The 18392-nt window shown below is 40.6% G+C and overlaps 1 non-coding gene across 1 annotated transcript; it reads left to right on the forward strand.

Moving 5' to 3' along the window:
* The first annotated feature begins 8981 nt into the window (after positions 1-8981).
* Trnaa-agc lies at positions 8982-9054 on the forward strand. Its single transcript has one exon. It is a non-coding gene; the product is annotated as a tRNA-Ala (tRNA).
* Positions 9055-18392: the final 9338 nt, after the last annotated feature.

Genomic DNA, 18392 nt, shown 5'->3' on the forward strand with positions numbered 1-18392 from the left:
CAGCAAATTCAATAACTTATATCTTATCATGACAAACCCACAAGCAGAAAAAATAGTTCATTAAAGACAACAATGGAGATAAGGGAAATGTCTATTCACATCTTAATGTCTTTGTCATTAAAGTGGTGCACCACAACTTTTTCTACAAAAAAATTACCAAGTACTTGAAAAGAAAATTATGTATGCAGTTACTGTTATTAGTCCCTTTTTGTTGTTCTTTCCTTTCCAAGTGCTCCTTTTTCGAAGAATGTGGATCATAAAATTACTATTTAATAGATCTGTTGACAGAAAGTGTTCACATTAGCAAATGCATTTAATTTTATTTTATAAAACCAATGCCACAACACAGCTGGAAACCAGATATCAAACGAAATAAGCAACTATGTAAAGCAAAGCATAAAAATATCATTCAACAGTCATGTGTCATTTCATAATTTAGTAGAAAATCTCTCAATTCTCTTAGAAAGACACTTGTCATAATCAGGTGAGCAGATGTAAGAATATTTCCCATCAATTCATAAGCATTTCAGTAAGTAGCACAAAGTACGTGCTCCACAGTATAATCATATGTTTCCAAGTAATAACATGTCATATTTGCGATGCTTTCTACAAAGGAATGTCAATAGCGAGGTTAATGGCCTCTTTTTCTCTCCATCTAATGGTTTTTTTTTTTCCAGGCAGGTGGCACAGCTGGGCACCCACAACACATTACGTCAAGGTCACTTAGGTTTCTTACCGAAATATTTACAACAGCAGTTTGCGCTACAGTGACAGTCTCATATAAAAAACGTTTCACAGGTCGAGAATTTGCGTTACAAATGAGTAGAAACAAAATCCTGTAAATATAACAGTGTCCAAAACATTTTCGCTGGCATTGTGATACATTCACGCATATACACACATTTCATAACTCTTAAAGTACGATTCTTGGTTTCCAACGTCCTTTTTCACAAACCAGAGTCCCTAACCACTACTCATTATTCCTTACTTTATTACACATATACGTATTCGTAGACACTTCTTCAATATTTCATCATAATAAATACATAGCATAATCAAATTCATCATATAGCATCAGCTTATTGGTCATAAACATACCTCAACAGCATAATACACATTGTCATTGTAATAACAACATCATAACACCTCAGCCAAATTTCAAAATCGTCGTAGCTTCCTCCTAAAAAAAATTCTCTGCTCATTTCAATAGTGTCATCTACCTCAAACGTACTTTAAAAATCATGATCCCATACCAAATACATCATTCAAAGCTTTCACAGTATCACAATGGTTCCGAAAAAATATAAGCAGTTCACACAGCACAGACAAAATACAATTTCATAAGTGTGAAGTTAGCCAACTCTGTAATTACGAAAACATGTGTCACTGACATAGTAAAAAAGATCTTTGTCTCTCTCAGTTAAGTGATCAGATAGCTTTGTCATTCTGTGTTACAGAAATATGGTACCGATGTGTAAAGTTGTGTAAGCAAATACCATATTAGCCAGGGCTCCTTATGCTTGCTACACATATGGTACACAAAGTAAGCGTGTACCCCCCTGAGGATTAATGTAATTATACCCGCAGGTGTTACAGATTACAGCAATGGAATGAAATGTGTCATGGAAAACCATGGTATCCTTGTAATTCAAAAATCTTTAAAAATAAATGTTTTAAGTACAAAATTAATCACTCAAATACGTGTACTGTAGCGCTAAACTGTGCGTCTTGTTCGAAGATAAACTCTGTCATTACTTAAGGGTAAAAATGTAGCAAGTGTCGTAATTATCGTCGTCTGTAAGCAAAGTTCTGTAGAAGTCAATGTACTTACCTCGTAATAAAGAAAAGTGAATTGCTATGCGTGTAGATATCGTAGTTATTACGTACAGTACCGTGATCAAGAAAGTACTATACTGTAACGTATTGTTGTGCTACAAAAAAGGCTGTCTCATTGTTGCTATACCACAAAAGTTACTACTAAAACATGTTTTACTTTCCAGAAGAATTCAGAAAAACTGTGCACATATAAAACAGATACACCGCCAAAGCAACAATGTAAATTGTGTCACATATTAGTAGCGTCGTGATATAATCGTGTAGTTGTCAAAGAAATCAAGTACTAAGTCATCTTTACTCTCAAAGAAAGTAGTTCAAATAAAGAATGTCTTTTTAAGTAAACTAAAATGTTGCATTAAAATCTCATTAGCAGTATATGTTCTAAGTATGTAAGCCTTATAGTCGTTACGTAATCGTGCAACTAACAAGCAAGAATGTACACACATAGTATCACTGTGCCCTCTGTTCACTATAACAATGCATTTGTAATTACTTGTCTAAATAAGTTCCCTAGGTTCTTGACTGGATAGTTAACTTTAAAACATAGTTGCATGTTAACAGTTTCTAAGTGTGACAAAAAGTACTAGTAATGTGAAGTGAAAAATTTTATAGCAAAGACTAAGTTAAAAAACAGATTATCTCTCAATGAACGGTTTTACATGTGAAATGTGGTGCAATCCTTTACCCTTTCTAGTGCGCAGAGTTTCAGCCTCAAAGCAATTATCATGTTACATACGTCGGTAAGGAATGTTAAAATTTTTCTCAAGGTTAGCGTCTATGTTATTTTTCTCTGAGCCAGCCAGCGCACGTGGCTGCCTGCGGTGCGAGTCATTGTCTGTCTCTTTGTTGGCGCGCGTCGTTATTAGGATTTGTATATCTAACTTCTACAAATTCACCTTGACGAGAGGGCCCTGCCCTGTTTGAATCCCTCCAGTTCTGATGAAATTCAGGTCTGTCGTTATGATTATATCGTCTGTCGTCATGTCGGTAGTTCCTGTAGTTTCTTTCTTGTCGGTCACGTGGTGGAGAATTTCTCCCTGAATCGTACCTGCGCGCTGAACTGTTGCGTCTGAAGTTATTCTGTCTCCCTTGATAACAATTATTTTGGTTCCCATATTGTCTGTTTCTATGGTTATCTCTGTCGTATTCATTACTACAGAAGTGCGATCTTTCTCTGTAACTATTATTCTGCCAACAGTTGTCATAGAGGTGGTGTCTGTTTTGGTCACGATTTGTGTTGTGAGAATAGCCTTGTCGTGTCCAGTTATTATTTCTGTCATCGCGGAATTGTGACGGATGTGACCTGAAATTGTTGTGCTCCTGTTTTCGCGTTCCGCGATTGTCAGTGTCAATTTCCAATTCTTGTAACAGTCCCTGAAAAGCTTCAATGTCGTCTTTGCAACGTCCTGTCAAAATAATATGTCGTAAATGTTCAGGCAATTTGATTAAGCAAATGGGGATGAGTTCTGAGGGGCTGTATGTGTTTGACAGGTACTGATTCTTGTGCAAAATGTCTTCAAAATATGTCACAAGTCTGGAAAATTCAGATTTTTCGAAATGTTTCATCATTATGATGCTATGTTTTACTCGGTCTTCTGTAGCTTGAGACCAATATGCAGAGAGGAAGGCATGATAAAAATCTCCTTCACTGTGGCAATCGTGAATGACCGATCGCATTCTTACAGCTGGTTCATTCTCTAAGTAGCCACACATAAATTCTAACCTGTGCTCCAATGACCAATTGGGAGGAAAACAATGAGAGAATTGATGAAGCCATGCTTGTGGATGAATGTCGTTGCCAGAATTCTTAAATGTTTTGAATTTACGTGTAGTAATGAACAGCTTATAGTCAAAATCATCATGTCGGCGAGTCGCATATCGGTCATTGTTACTTCGTTTCGGCGGTTCCATCTCAAAATTAGGTGTACTTTCCCAATTTCTTTCATAATTTCCGAAGTGCCCTGTGTTATTATTTTGTGGCTATTCCGTATTTCTATGGCCCTCTTCCCGTACTGGAGCGCGAGTGTCCTCTGAAATATGTATTTCTTGTATTACCTGTGTGAACTGATCTTGTACTTCCCGGATTTCTCTTTTATACTGTGTATTGATTTGATTTTGATTTTGTTTGAATTTTTTTATTTGTTCATACTCTTCTGTGTTAGTGAAGGCTACGGGTCTTGTGTCATTTAGATCATCATCTACGTTTGTAGATAGTGAAGTGATCCGAAAGTTTGGCTACTTTCTCCGATAGTGAACAGATTTCCTCAGTGTGTTTTTCTGAACCAAGTTTCAGAGCGTCCATTTGTGTTGAAATCGTATCTACTGTGTCCTTTAAGTTTTCCTGAGTTTTTGCAAGTTGCGTAACCGAATCGATAGATGCAACTGAGTCAATTTTAGCTTGCGAGGTGTCGTGATTTTCATGAACAATAGTTTGCAGTTCTTTTATGGCTGCTTCGTGATTCTGTAATGCATTTTCATGACGCACGCTACGGTCGCAGGTTCGAATCCTGCCTCGGGCATGGATGTTTGTGATGTCCTTAGGTTAGTTAGGTTTCACTAGTTCTAAGTTCTATGGGACTAATGACCTCAGCAGTTGAGTCCCATAGTGCTCAGAGCCATTTGAACCATTTTTTTTCATGACGCAAAAAAAATAGGTTGAAAATGCTCACAAATTTATGTTTTTATGTCATTACAGACTTTTTGACATTTCGATTCGATTTTAAGTAACTCAGCAGTTAAACCTTCACGTGTTTGTTCAACAATTTGTTCCATTGAGTCTAACTTTTGAAGCTGTTGCTGTGTTTGTCTCTGATTTTGTTCCATCGTGTCTAACTTTTGCTGTGTTTGTCTCTGATTTTGTTCCATTGTGTCTAACTTTTGGAGATTTTGTTCCATTGTGTCTAACTCTTGAAGCTTTTGTCCCATTTGTTGCATTAATTGTAATAACAATGCACTGGTGTCTGTGAAACATGTTCCTCAGTGCTATTCGGCAGTGCATTTGAACCGGCAATATTCGCATTTTGAAAAGCAGAAAATGTGTCTTGGCTTATTTGAGGAAACGGTGAGGACGCAAAATTTGAATCTACAGTATTTGCAAAATTGTTTCCTGTCATTTCGGATTCCTGAGGGGAGCTGTTGCCGACCGATCGATCGGTAAGGCTTCCCTGTTCACTAATTGTTTAGCTGTCTACACCATTATTTGCAGCCCGCTCCATTTCCCTATGCACAATTACCAAATTACTTCTTTGAATTTTTGTTAATTCATTAAACGGTGGTGCTGATAAGCTACGCTCGTCGTCACTATCATTTCTCAATTTACTTTGGAGCTTAATGTTACGCATTTCACACGCCATAATTATCACGTATTTCACACGATAACAAGAAAAGCACAATTTGAAGAACAAAAATAAGAAAACAGATTAACATAGCACTGAAAATAATATCTAGTTAATTGCAAGCGCAGCTGCGAAATACTTGGTGCAAATCTACATGCATGTCACAACTGTTTTACTGTACAACAATGAAAAACTACAAGTACAAAGGAAATTCTCTCTATAATTACGCGCTAGCAATAAACAATAGCTACACTAATTACACAAACTACAAGAAAAAAATCAGAAGATTCCAGTCAGGTATCCTCGGCTAAGGGTCGACATATGAAACGTCCCCTTAGAAAAATTATAAATGGCTGTGCTTAAACTGTCACGCAATATTTTTAGCGCAACGCAATCTGACTTTCAAAAATCCCTACAAAAGAATGGCCCTGACTAACAATAACCTATACCTTTCATGAATCACCTCACAAAAATCTTCGTTACTCAAACTACTGCAATACAGCGAGTGCCAATACAGCCAGCTAAATAAAAGGTTCTAACTACTGAAGGCACCAACTACTGATAGGCATAGTTAGCAAATGAAAGATTTTCATAGAGAACAAACAATGTATTTACCTTAATAGTGTTCAAAAGTCATAATATATATATATATATCAGTTCATGACATCCAGTCTTACAAATTTACTGTCTGTGATGGACACACGTCTAGATCATCCGCTCTCAAAACTCCGCCATCTCTCCCCCCACATCCACCATTGCTGGCGGCTCACCTCCAACTGCGCAACGCTACGCGCTGTTAACAGCCAACTGCCATACACTACAACAGCGAGTATTACAACAGTGCCAACCAGCCACAGACTGCACACAGCACATCCAGTGATTTTCATACAGAGCGCTTTGTGGTGTTACCAATATAAAACCTAAACAGCCTACAACATTCGTGAACACGGGAATGACCTGTGCTTTTTTCCGATCTCTTGATACCCATTCGTTACTCCAGCGACCTACGTTAAACTGCAGTTTGAAGACGAGCAAGTTTTTTCGTGTAGAATTTCACAGGCATATCATCTGGTGCGGATGCTTTTTCACTACTGAGCGATTTTAAATAATTTACTGCTCCACTTCAATATCTGCCATTTCGGTGTTCGTGCGATTACTTAAAGACAACCGTATTAAGATCTTCCGCCGTCAAACAGTTTCGGAAGACCGGATTCCGTTTCGCTGACAGTTTGGTCTGTTAGCGACTGAATATGTGATTTCGATACGCTTACTGATTTAATGTGCCGCAGACAGGTCGGTTGACAAAATTTTGTCTTCAAATTTCTTGAACGCTCTGGCAGTACTCTCCTTACGTTCACTTCGGCTTTGTTGAGCTTCTGTTAGCTAACTTGCCTTTCACCTCTATTGACTCTGTGATAAGGCTCTCTTTACCTCAGTAACAACTTTTTAACATGCCTGTTGAAGCCAGTGGGTCTTTCCGACCCCTCAGAATTTTCCTCGGAATATACTCAGAGGTGACAAAAACCATGGGACACCTCTTAATATCGTGTCGGGCCTCATTTTGCCCGGCATAGGGCAGCAACTCGACGTGGCATGGACTCAACAAGTCGTTGGAAGTCCCCTGCGGAAATATTGAGCCATGCTGCCTCTACAGCCGTCAATAACTGCGAAATGGTGGCCAGTGCAAGATTTTGTGCACGAACTGACCTCTCTATTATGTCCCATCAATGTCAGATGGATTCATGTCGGGTGATTTGAGTGACCATATCATTCGGACGACTTGTCCAGAAAGCTCTTCAAACCGATCCCGAACGATTCGGCCCAGTGACGTGGCTCATTATCATCCATAAAAATTTCATCGATGTTTGGGAACATAGTCCCGAAGTAGCCGGATGTAACCATTTCCAGTCAATGATCGCTTAAGTACCACGTAAACACAGCCCACACCATTATGGAGCCACCACCAGCTTGCACAGTGCCTTGTGGTAAACGTGAGCCCATATCTTCGTGTGGTCTGTGCCATATTCGAAACAGACGATCAGGTCTTCCCAGCTAAAATCGGGACTCATCTGACCAGACCACGGTTTTCCAACCAATATGGTCACAACCCCCGAAAGGCGCCGCATGCGATGTCGTGCTGTTAGCAAAGGCACTCGAGTCGGTCGCCTACTGCCATAGCTCATTAACGCCAAATTTCGCCGCTCTCTCCTAACGGATACGTTCGTAGTACATCTCACGTTGATTTCTGCGGTTTTTTCACGGAGTTTTCCTTGTCTATTAGCACTGACAACTCTACGTTTACGCCGCTGCTCTCGGTCGTTAAGTGAACGCCGTCGTCCTCTGCGTTATGCGTGGTGAGAGGTAATGCCTGAAATTTTGTACTCTCCGCTCACTCTTGACATTGTGGACCTCGGAATATTCTCCAACGATTTCCGAAATGGAATGTCGCAGGCATTTAATTCCCATCGTGCGGCCGTAATCACGTCAGAAACCTTTTCACATGGATCTCCTGGGTACAAATGACAGCTCCGACAATGCACTGCCCTTTTACAGCTCGTGTACGCGATATTGACGCCATATGTATACATGGACATCGCTATCCATGACTTCTGTCACCTCAGTGTGCAAGTCATAGGCGTATTGTGCAATAAATTTCTTTTATTTCCCGTCTACAGTCACAAACTTGTAGGTCCTCAGACTACCGGTTTCCGTCAGCAATGACCATCTTCAGATCTGCAGCAAGATATGGGAAAAACACAAATACAACTAGTGGATGGTTTACAGCTTAAAACAATAAAATAGGCCATGATGACAATTATTACTGACATAGAAGTGAAAACTGTGTGCTTATAGCGATTTTAAGCACACAATTTTCACTTGTATGTTGTAAAGAAGTCAAGAAACAGGGTATCGACATGTGCGCCGTTGTCTACTGCGCTCTGAATCTCACGGAGGAACAGAACGAGCTGAGTTTCGCAAGATCTCTATTTGCGGAGTCCAAGTTGATTTTTATAAAGGAGAGTTTCGATCTCCAAGAGCTTAATAACACTTGAGCATGAAAAATTTCCCACAGTTCTACAACAAACTGACGTCAACGATATAGGTCTAATTGTGTGGACCTTTCCTAGGACGCTTGTTGAAAACAGGAATGGCCTGCGCTTCTGTGCTACAAGGGGAGTAAGTTCTTCCGAATTATCCGTGTAGAGTCATATAAATATCTAATATGGTTCTGATGCCTTTCCACTGCTAAGCCATAGTAATTCCTTTTGTGTTCTGCTATCGGTTATTTCAGTATCTGTCAGTTAGAATTTGATACGATGGTTGAAAGGAGGAACTGTGTTGCAGTCTTCCGCGGTGAAACAATTTCAGAAGACCGAATTCAGTATTTTAGCCTTTTCTCTGTTATCTTTTGTTTTGGTGCCAGAACTGTCTCTAAGTGAATGAAGAGGTTATTTTGAACGGCTTACTGATTTTGCATAAGACCAAAACACGTTAGTGTTTTTACTGAGATCGGTGGACAAAATTTTACTTTCCAAGTCATTGAACGCTTCCCTCATTGCTCTCCTTATGCTTAATAAAATTCAACGAGTACTACAAGCGCCTGGTGTCAATCTCGTTACCTTTTAGAGGCTAAACGACTGTCCAGCTCAACTGCTCTCCAGTTAGCTTAGCTCTCCAAGGTCTGGCCCGAGGCCCGGCGAAGAACTTTCGCTGCTCCACTTTGCGTCAGTCCAGCGTGGTGGGTGTGGCCCCGCCAAGACATGGATCTGAATCATTCTCTGTAGTTTTCGAAATGCGCGTAAGCCAACTGGGGGCGTAGCTCAGATGGTAGAGCGCTCGCTTAGCATGTGAGAGGTACCGGGATCGATACCCGGCGCCTCCAGGACAATTTTTTTCTTTTGGTGTTGCTACGTTCTTAGGCAACAATTATCCGCAGAATACTCTATCTGTGACGCTGAGTTGGCAATTAGAGTCTTGTACTGTGGTGCTCGATCCAGATGTAGGAAGTTTAATCATGTGCTGAAAGAATATTTCATCAAAAGTCCTTCAACTAACGGGGGTAAGATAGCATGGTGTACAGTTAGTGATTAACGGACGTCGCGCAAAAACTCTTGGCTAAATTTGAAAGATATCTTATCAGAGTGGGGCATTTGGCACTATAATGAAGATCCGACTGCAGGATGGGTCCCACGGTCCTAATGGGCACGATTACGTTAAATGCCGACATTCAATTTCGTCCTTTCCGCGCTCATCTGTAACAAATCAAATACGACACTAGCGCTTTCCACACGGTACACTAAGCTGAAGAAAAAGGTATCGTAGCCTACATCTGGTATGTCGTTATCGCCTTGAAAATAAGTCACAGCATTCGTCTTGGATTAAAGTGAAATGAGATACTTGGTAAATATGTGGTGCCCTATTCCAGTTTCCATGGTATGACAGTGCACATTTTGCTGTTGTGCTGCAGGAAGGGCATAGGTACAAGCGAAGCACATTTAGAGCCTACGGTCTTCCACAGTTAACTGCACTCCTTAAGTCTCCCTATATTTAGCCATATCAGTTTCTTCTTTCTTTATCGCATCGATTACGGATATGACGTCATGGCTTGTCGAGCTGAAAGCACAGGCAGCATTGCCGCTTATAGTGACGTGCTCTATTATCAACGTCTATATTTGTGTGTATATAGCAGTTCTTTTTGGTTATAACGTGACTGTTTTGGGACTATACTTTTCCTGTACGGAGCTTTTATCTCTGCAGTCGGCAACCGAGGAAACGGCGTAGCAGACTTTTCAGAAACTGTATACATTGTAAAAGAAGACCCAAATCTTCTTTCTAAAGTACATGTAAACCACCATCTCAATGTTATATCTACAAAACAAATAAGGAAACAAACAGATGTTTGAATCTAACACTAACCACAACTCCCCAAATAATGTGCGTGCGACGGGTAAAACACTAGCTGTACGAACCGGTGGCATTCCGGCGTAAAATAATCTAAAAATAAATACGAAATAAGTACATTGTGAATGACAGTAAGCTTTACAAAGCATTGGTGATCGATCGTTCCCTCCCGAGTCCTCCAGCGATTATTCGTTTCTCCCGTATTTGCAGGTACGGCGCGAGAAAAGGCGGCATGTTTTCTGAATGCGACAGTTTTTTTTCAGATGCTACAACTAATAAATGTGGAGCCAGTAGTTTTATAATTTCGCCATTGCACGAGCAATTAGCTTCATCGAATTTGTGTTTCACTTCACGAATGTGACATTTCTGGGTTCTTCTACTATAAGATGGTTTGGGTTTTCCAAACGTAGCAGCAACCTGCCTTTATTAATGATTCTTAAATAGCCTGTGTAAGTTTCATATCATATCTCGACCTTCACAGAGAAAGAAATCGCGTGAATCGCATGGAAATGATCTCGACTGACCTCTGCGTCTGTAGTGTTATTTTCTTCCTTCTGTCACACATAATCAATTTAGTTTGCTTCTGGAATGTTATATGTTGTTTTGGCTATAAGTGCAAACAGTATCGCTTTGTAACAATTTTACTAGATTTTTCAAAGTTACACCAACAGAGTCCATGCGTTTGCTGTAGTTTTTGTTGGTTTATTTGTCCATTCATCAGTCTGAAACTGGAACGTCTTAGCATTTATTGTTTTAGCGCAAGCTGTTTATCGATGCTAGTTTGTTTTCAGTAACTCGATTGAACGGGAGGAAAGAGTACCGTTGCGTAGCAACAGCTCTAGTGCAGACTGCCTAGAAAACGGGCGGGCCATTTGTGTACTGCTTTGTGGAGCGCTAACGGAGAACTGTTGTTTACAAAGAAGGAGAGGAAGAAGAAGAAGACCGCAGCAGAACGCTCGGATATTGATAAGAGAAGCTACACAGCTTGTTGTAATTCTGAGTAAACAGGTCAGTTAACGCAATTAATATTATAAAATATGCTTTACAGGGTCAGTATCACTTCTTTCCCCTCTTGTTTGTATATTAAACCATCGTTAACAAAAATTGTTTGAGAATCTTTCGTGATCCGAAAGGACCTTTATTAGTCATACGGAAGTTTCGTGCTGAAGGTAATCCTAAATTACGTAGGACGTTAAATTCGTCAAAGGGCAATAAGTTCTACTGGCGGACGCTTAGGGTGTCGAGGAGATCAGCAAGCGCAAGCGTATTTGTCTTTCGTTTGTTATTTTTCCGTAAAAAATTGCTGCACTGTCGGAAACTACGTCGTTCGACTCGACTCTCCTTCTGTTTTGAGCAGATTCACCTGAAGTGGTGACTTATTCTGTTTCCATCCAAATACGGTTTAATTTATTGATCTATTATGTCTACTTGCATTGGGCATTGGAAATGAAGAGAGAAGAGATAGGGCGAGTGTGCTGAGGCACTCTTTGAAACGGCAAATGTTCCTATTACATCAGTTACGGTGCAACACACACTATTACACAGTAAATATAGATTCGTTGTAATAACGTAATAGTTCAAAATTCCTGCCCGTTACGGGTTGCCATCAATTGTAGAACACACCAACAAAGTAATCCAGATTGTCCAGTGTCCATATATTTATTATTATTTTCGATTATTCTATTTCAAAAGAGCTACTGAACTTGAGTAGTCATGATTTCTTGTTCTTTCTTCGTTCTTCCCAAATTCTCTTCATACATTCACTGTGTTCTCTCTTGCGTTCTTCCGACCATCTTTTTCCCGTCCTGTTCTGCGTATGTTCTTGTTTAAGTGTGTGTTTCTTTATGATGTTTCTAAACTGTTCTCTATTGTTTATGTTGTCTTGTGTGATCCCCAGTTTTTCAGTGTCTTCTTCTGTTCCAGTGATCCACTTTGTCTTGTTTTTCCTCTTGTTTACTATCTCGAAGATTTGCCTTATGAACCTGCTTTTATTCATTCTGCTGATATGTCCATAAAATTTCATCCTTCACTTTCTCGTGGTGTCTGTTATTGTTTCTATGTCTTTGTAAATATCTATAGTTGGCCTCTTCATCCAGATTCCTTCCCGAAGCACTGGTCCATATATTTTCCTCAGAATTTTTCTTTCCTGCTTTTCGATCTCTCTGATCTTCGTATGACAATGAATCACTGTATTTTCTGCAGCATAAAGTGCTTCTGGTAGTACTACTGTGTTGTAATGCCTTAGTTTCGCATTGACAGAAATAGATTTCTTATTATAGTGATTCCAAGTGAGCTTATATGATTTTTCTAATCTGGAGATTCTATCTCTATTCGCTATTGATTTCAGTCCTGATGGTTGGATTATCTTTCCCAGATATCTGAAGTGGGCAACTTGTGTCACTTTCCTGTATTGAGTAGTAATGGGGAGATTATCTACAGCCTTGTTTTCCATATACTGTGTTTTCTCGTAAGAGATTTGTAACCCAGTTTTCTGTGAGATTTTGTGTATTTTTTCCAATGCAAGTTTGGCTTCCTCTCTATTGTACGTTAGAATGACAAGATCGTCCGCGATAGCCAGACACTTCACTCTGATCCTCTGCTCTTTTTTAATCCCAAGCTGAATTCCTTTTATTTCCTTTTTCCATCTTCTCATAATTTTTTCCAGAACAATGTTAAATAGAAGGGGGTACATTCCATCTCCTTGGCGAACACCAGTATGGAAATGAAAGCCTTCTGATGTTTCTCCCGTGAATTTAACTTCGGAGGTTGTATCTATTAAAGCCTGTTGAATAATTGACCTTGTTTTCCTGTCAATCCTGAACTCCACTTAAAGTGTGGGATAATGTTTGTCTATCTATTGAATCGTAAGCCTTTTTAAAATCGTCAAAAGTTACCATAATATTACTACATCTTCTCATTTACAAAATTGTTTTTAAGTTCCATATCTGTTCGATGCAAGATCGACCTTGGTGAAACCCTGCCCGATACTCCCCTATTAACTGGTCCACTTGTTCTTCTAGTCTGTTTAACAGAGCCTTTGAAAGAATTTTGTACATTACAGGGAGCAGTGAAATTCCCCTGTAATTATTTTGATCGACTTTTGCACCTTTTTTGTGGAGAGGGTGAATTAATGCACATTTCCACTCTGCAGGTATTTGATCAGTTTCCCAAATATTTGATATAATTCTATGGGTTGCTTGTGTGAGATTATTGTCATTTAATTTCCATACCTCTGCTATGATTCCGTCTTCCCCTGGAGACTTGTTGTTCTTCGAAGAATTGATTATTTACTTTACCTCTTTAAGTTCCAAAAATGGCTCTGAGCACTATGGGACTTAACTGCTGAGGTCATCAGTCCCCTAGAACTTAGAACTACTTAAACCTAACTATCCTAAGGACATCACACACATCTATGCCCGAGGCAGGATTCGAACCTGCGACCGTAGCAGTCGCGCGGTTCCGGACTGAAGCGCCTAGAACCGCTCGGCCACCGCGGCCGGTTAAATCATTTGTGGGGTCATGTGCATTTGTTAGTGTGTTTGCCTTGTATCTAGATTGTACTGAGATTGTCGAGATTCTTTCTGATGTTGAATGGAAGTTTATTATTGGGTCTATAATTGATTTGTGCATAACAAAAGCTTTGCCAAATTGTTTGGGTTCCTTGTTCAGGTGGACTGCAGGTTTTCCTTTGTAGTTTCTGAAGTTTCCTGAATCAAAATGATTTTCTTCAGCAAATCGTGTATCTTGAATCGAAAGGATTTTTATGTGGAATTTTTCCATTGTCTTTGTGAGTTGTTTGAGTTTACCTGCTTTGGAGAATGTGTTTGTGTTGGGAGTTCCTGTGAAGTTTTTCAGTTTTTGTCTTAGAGATTTTGAGAAGCGCCGACTCTTCTGCGCATGACGTTCCTGATCCCTCAGAATCCGATGGCCAGGAAGATCAGTCTAGAGACTGATGCCTGGCGTAGGGGGTGTCTTTCCTTTTGTTCTATCAAGCTTATTCAAGTTGAAACTTGTTTTGTGGTGATCTTCTATGAAGATCACATCTTTACGACTTGGTTGTTGAGATCAAGAAGAGCATGGAGCAGCCGCACCAACCAAGTGAACAGACGCTGACCACTACCCGCTGGATTCCAGAACAGACGCTAGTGGATTTGGGCTGCCTCTTCCGCCAGTTCCGCCGTACCGATGATCTTCATCTCCGCCTTCACTGCCGTTGAGGTCTTCACCGTGTCCCTGGCAAAGGGCTCTCACAAGGTACTATCACCCAGGCCAGGTGAACCAAGGTTTTTTGCCGACGTCCTCCCCCTCCTCCTTTTTCAACCGGGCTTGGAACCGGCTTTGGCGGAGTTTGTGTCCATATATATGAAAGGCAGTGTCCTGACTCGCTGACTCATCATCATCTAACTCAAACCGCTGAGGATCGAAACTTCAAATTTGATGAGGATGTGGTCTTATACTGTAGGCCTCATTTAAGAAGGGGGCGAAATAGGGGATGAGATATTTTTTGAAAATATGTCGCTATTAAGGCAAGTTTGAAGGTAGATCTGCGAAAGTTGGTATGTGATTTCTCGGTCAGAAGTAAGGAAATACGTATTTCAGAATTTTTGGAAAATTAACGCCTATGAGGGTTAAGTAGGGGGTGAAAGTTTTTTAAAAGATTAATCATTAATAAAGAGCCACTAAAGTATTTTTAAAGCTACATGTATAAAAATTGATATTTGACTCCTCGGTTACAAACAAAAAATATGTTTCAGTGTTTTTGGAAATTCAATAGGCGATGAAATGTGTTACGGAAGGGAATGTGTTACGGAATATTTCATTATGAATGCATTTTTAAAGCTAAATCTCTGAAAATTTGAATACGGCTCATCGATTAGAAATAAAAACTTTATGTAGGCCCTACTAACTTACAGCATGCTGAAATAATTGTATGTCAACAACTTCTGTTAATCAGTACAATGAAAAACCCGCCAAAGTTGCAAATTTCATTTTTTTTTATTGACTCGGTAACTAGTTTCGGGCCAAGACCTATTTTCATGTCGTCGTAACAGAGAGTCAAATTGATATTTCCGAAAATGCAAAAATCATGGCAACAATGTGGAAACGAACAATTTTAGCGGATACAGAGAACTGAAATTTGCTACTTTGGCTGGCTTTTCGCCATACTAAAAAAATATGTTTCATTGTTTTTGGAAATTCAGCTCCTGTGGTAGTAAAATAGGGGATGAAAGTTTTATGGAATATTTCATTACGCAAGCATTTTTGAAGCTAAAACTCGAAATTTGGAGACGGTGTGGATCTTGCATTGTAGGCATCGTTTAAGAAGCGATTGTTCGAAAAAAAAGGTGTTTCACTGTCCTTGGAAATTCAACCCCTACGGGGGTGAAACAGGGGATGAAAATGTTTGAGAAAATAGTTCGTTATAGTAAAACATTTTTAAATCTAAATATATGAATATTGGTATTTCACTTCTCGGTTAGATATAAAGAAATATATTTTAGGCGCTGAAAGTTTAAAAGGTGGTGTAATTTGTGAACAACATAAAAATTCGACTTGTGCAGACTACACAGTCAACGCGAGCGAAGCAGCACGCGTTAAGCTTGTCAGTCAATAATGTGCAGAACACCAATCCAAGACGTACGAGCCACGACGCGAAAGTATGGTATAAAGGGAGTAGAGATTTTAGCGCAGCACTAGTCGAAGTGTCTTGCAGCCTCCATCGTTGTGCCACAACAAAATCTTTTTCGTGCTTAAGTTCTCTCTGTAGCTGTTTTAATTCAGCACGTGAGTTTCAGGTGTTTCTGGTGGGACTCCAGTAGCCTCTATATGATGAAACTCACGGGTAGCATCTTAAACTGTTCTAGAGAGCTTTCTACTACACCAGATGAAAATAAGGAAGGAAGATTTGGTTTCAATTCTCTGTTGACGACGAGGTCATTGAAAACGGAGCACAAAATAGGATATAACAATGATGGGCAATGAAATTATTATAAGAACCTCATCGGAATTATTTTAAGATACTGACGGAAGCACAGAAAACGTAAAGCGTGGTAATCGGACGGGATATGAATCGCGCTCCTCTCGTATGCGAGTCCAGGGCACCGATGGCTCCACCACATCGCTCCGTGTGCAGTATGGTGAAAACTGCTCGGAATTAGATTGACAGGTGCAGGTCACCTGTGCGTGGGCTCTGTCTTAGTTGTGTTCCAAGTGAACTGCAATGGCCTTCCTTGAAATGTAGTGGGAGAGATGGTATGGGCTTGAACCATATCCGGTGGTGAACAGATAATAACAGTGTATCTTTGGTGTTCTCTGAGAAGAGCTGTGAAAACAGATGCTGAACTTTTAAAATGGATAAGAAACAAACACATCGTTAGTCATAAAAATCTTGATAGGCTTGTGACAGATACGATATCGCCTACTTGTGGCATTTCTTATTAGTTGGTTCAAGTTAAGGTTCAGTTAAGAGTAGTTTCAGTCAGGACTGAGTAATATTTCAGACAGACAGCAGTTTTGAAAGTAAAATGCCCTGAATTCCAATGGCAATTTCCTCCACAAGTGACAGTCAAATATTCGAAAAGTCGAAACCACAACGCCGGAGCTCGATTTGAACACAACTCGTCCTCATACTTCTCGACAGAGCAAGCATAAATTTGCGTTTATTACACAGTGCCGGGCAAATAAAAGTGGCCCGGACGAGCGGAAACGATTGGACGTGAATGTATACATATAACCACATCCCTTGATGCGCACGCCACGTGTACGCCTGCCACGTGATCCAAACTGGTTCAGAGCGTAGTGCGGACTGCTGTGTCAGTGAGAGTGCAGCAGTGCAAAGTGGGCGATGGTACTCACAATGGAGCAGCGGGTGCTCGTTGTGAAACTTTGAGTGACAAAAAAATCGTGGAAACGGTGTGTCAGTTGTTTACTAAGTAGTTTAATTGTGTCAAAGTGCCAGCAAAGAGTGTCATGCCAGGCATAGTCCGAAAATAGCGCCAGACAGGTTCTGTTTCTAACGAGTCAAAAAAAAAAAGGTTGAAATGGTTCTGAGCACTATGGGACTTAACATCTGAGGTCATCAGTCCCCTAGAACTTAGAACTGCTTGAACCTAACTAACCTAAGGACATCACACACATCCATGCCCGACACAGGATTGGAACCTGCGACCGTAGCGGTCGCGCGGTTCTAGACTGAAGCGACTAGATCCGCTCGGCCTCACCGGCCGGCTTTAACAAGTCAAAACACATTCTGAAACATTCCCGCACACCAGAAAATGTGGGTGCAGTTCACCAGAAAATGATTCAGAGTCCTACCAAGTGAACCCGACGCCTGTCGCAAGGAACCAACATATCATGTCAATCAAGCGGGCAAATACTCCACCTGGACCTGCACACGCGTCCCTACCGACTATATGTTGTTCATGAATTAAAACCAGCAGATGCTCCTCAGCGCCTCAAGTTTTGTGAGTGGCTGTTCACTGAGATAACAATGAATGGCTTGGACATGGATCTGTTCTTTACGTCTGATGGAGTCTGGTTTCATCTGAGTGGTAATGTCAACTCACAGAATTACAGGTTCTGGGCAGCGAAGAATCAGCATAACTTCCACGAAACACAATTGCATCATCAGAAGGTTGGGGTTTGGTGTGCAGTGTCTGCACGCCGCAATACTGGTTCCACCTTTTTTCATCAGACGCTGACTTCGCGCGTTACACTGCCAACATTTTGAAACCATTTGTGGCATCGTTAACGGAGGAGGAAAAGACCTAAAGTTACTTCCAACAGAACGGAGCAACTGCCCATACAGCCGGCCGAACCTTGGAGCACATTTACACAATCTTCACGCCTGACAGAGTTGTTAGCAGATGTTAGTCTGGTCGCGGCCTCAACAGGCCACCCTGGTTTCCTGATCTGTCAGTGTACGATTACTTTGTGTGGGGACTCCTCAAGTCTAAGGAAATCGCAGCAACCCTCATAGTTTTCAAGAACTGCAGCAGAACGTTTCGGATGAGATTGCAGCAATTCCAGCAGTCCAGCTTGGATCCGCCTTCAACAACTCGCTGACCAAGGCCCAAAAGTGTCAAGAGATGAACATCTGCTATAGTGTGATTTGTACTGTATTACCTTCCCTCTGCTATATTTTTTGTTCCCTAGAACTCTGTTGTACGTTCCATTTTTATTTGCCCCACGCTGTACATTATTTTCGCGGAGAATTTGTGGGAAATATCAACTGCTCGGAATCAGATTGACAGGTGCAGGTCACCGGTACTTGGGCTCTGTCTTAGCCGCGTTCAAAGTGAACTGCAATGACCTTCTTTG

Source organism: Schistocerca americana, chromosome 1, assembly GCF_021461395.2.
Source record: "Schistocerca americana isolate TAMUIC-IGC-003095 chromosome 1, iqSchAmer2.1, whole genome shotgun sequence".
Taxonomy (NCBI): domain Eukaryota; kingdom Metazoa; phylum Arthropoda; class Insecta; order Orthoptera; family Acrididae; genus Schistocerca; species Schistocerca americana.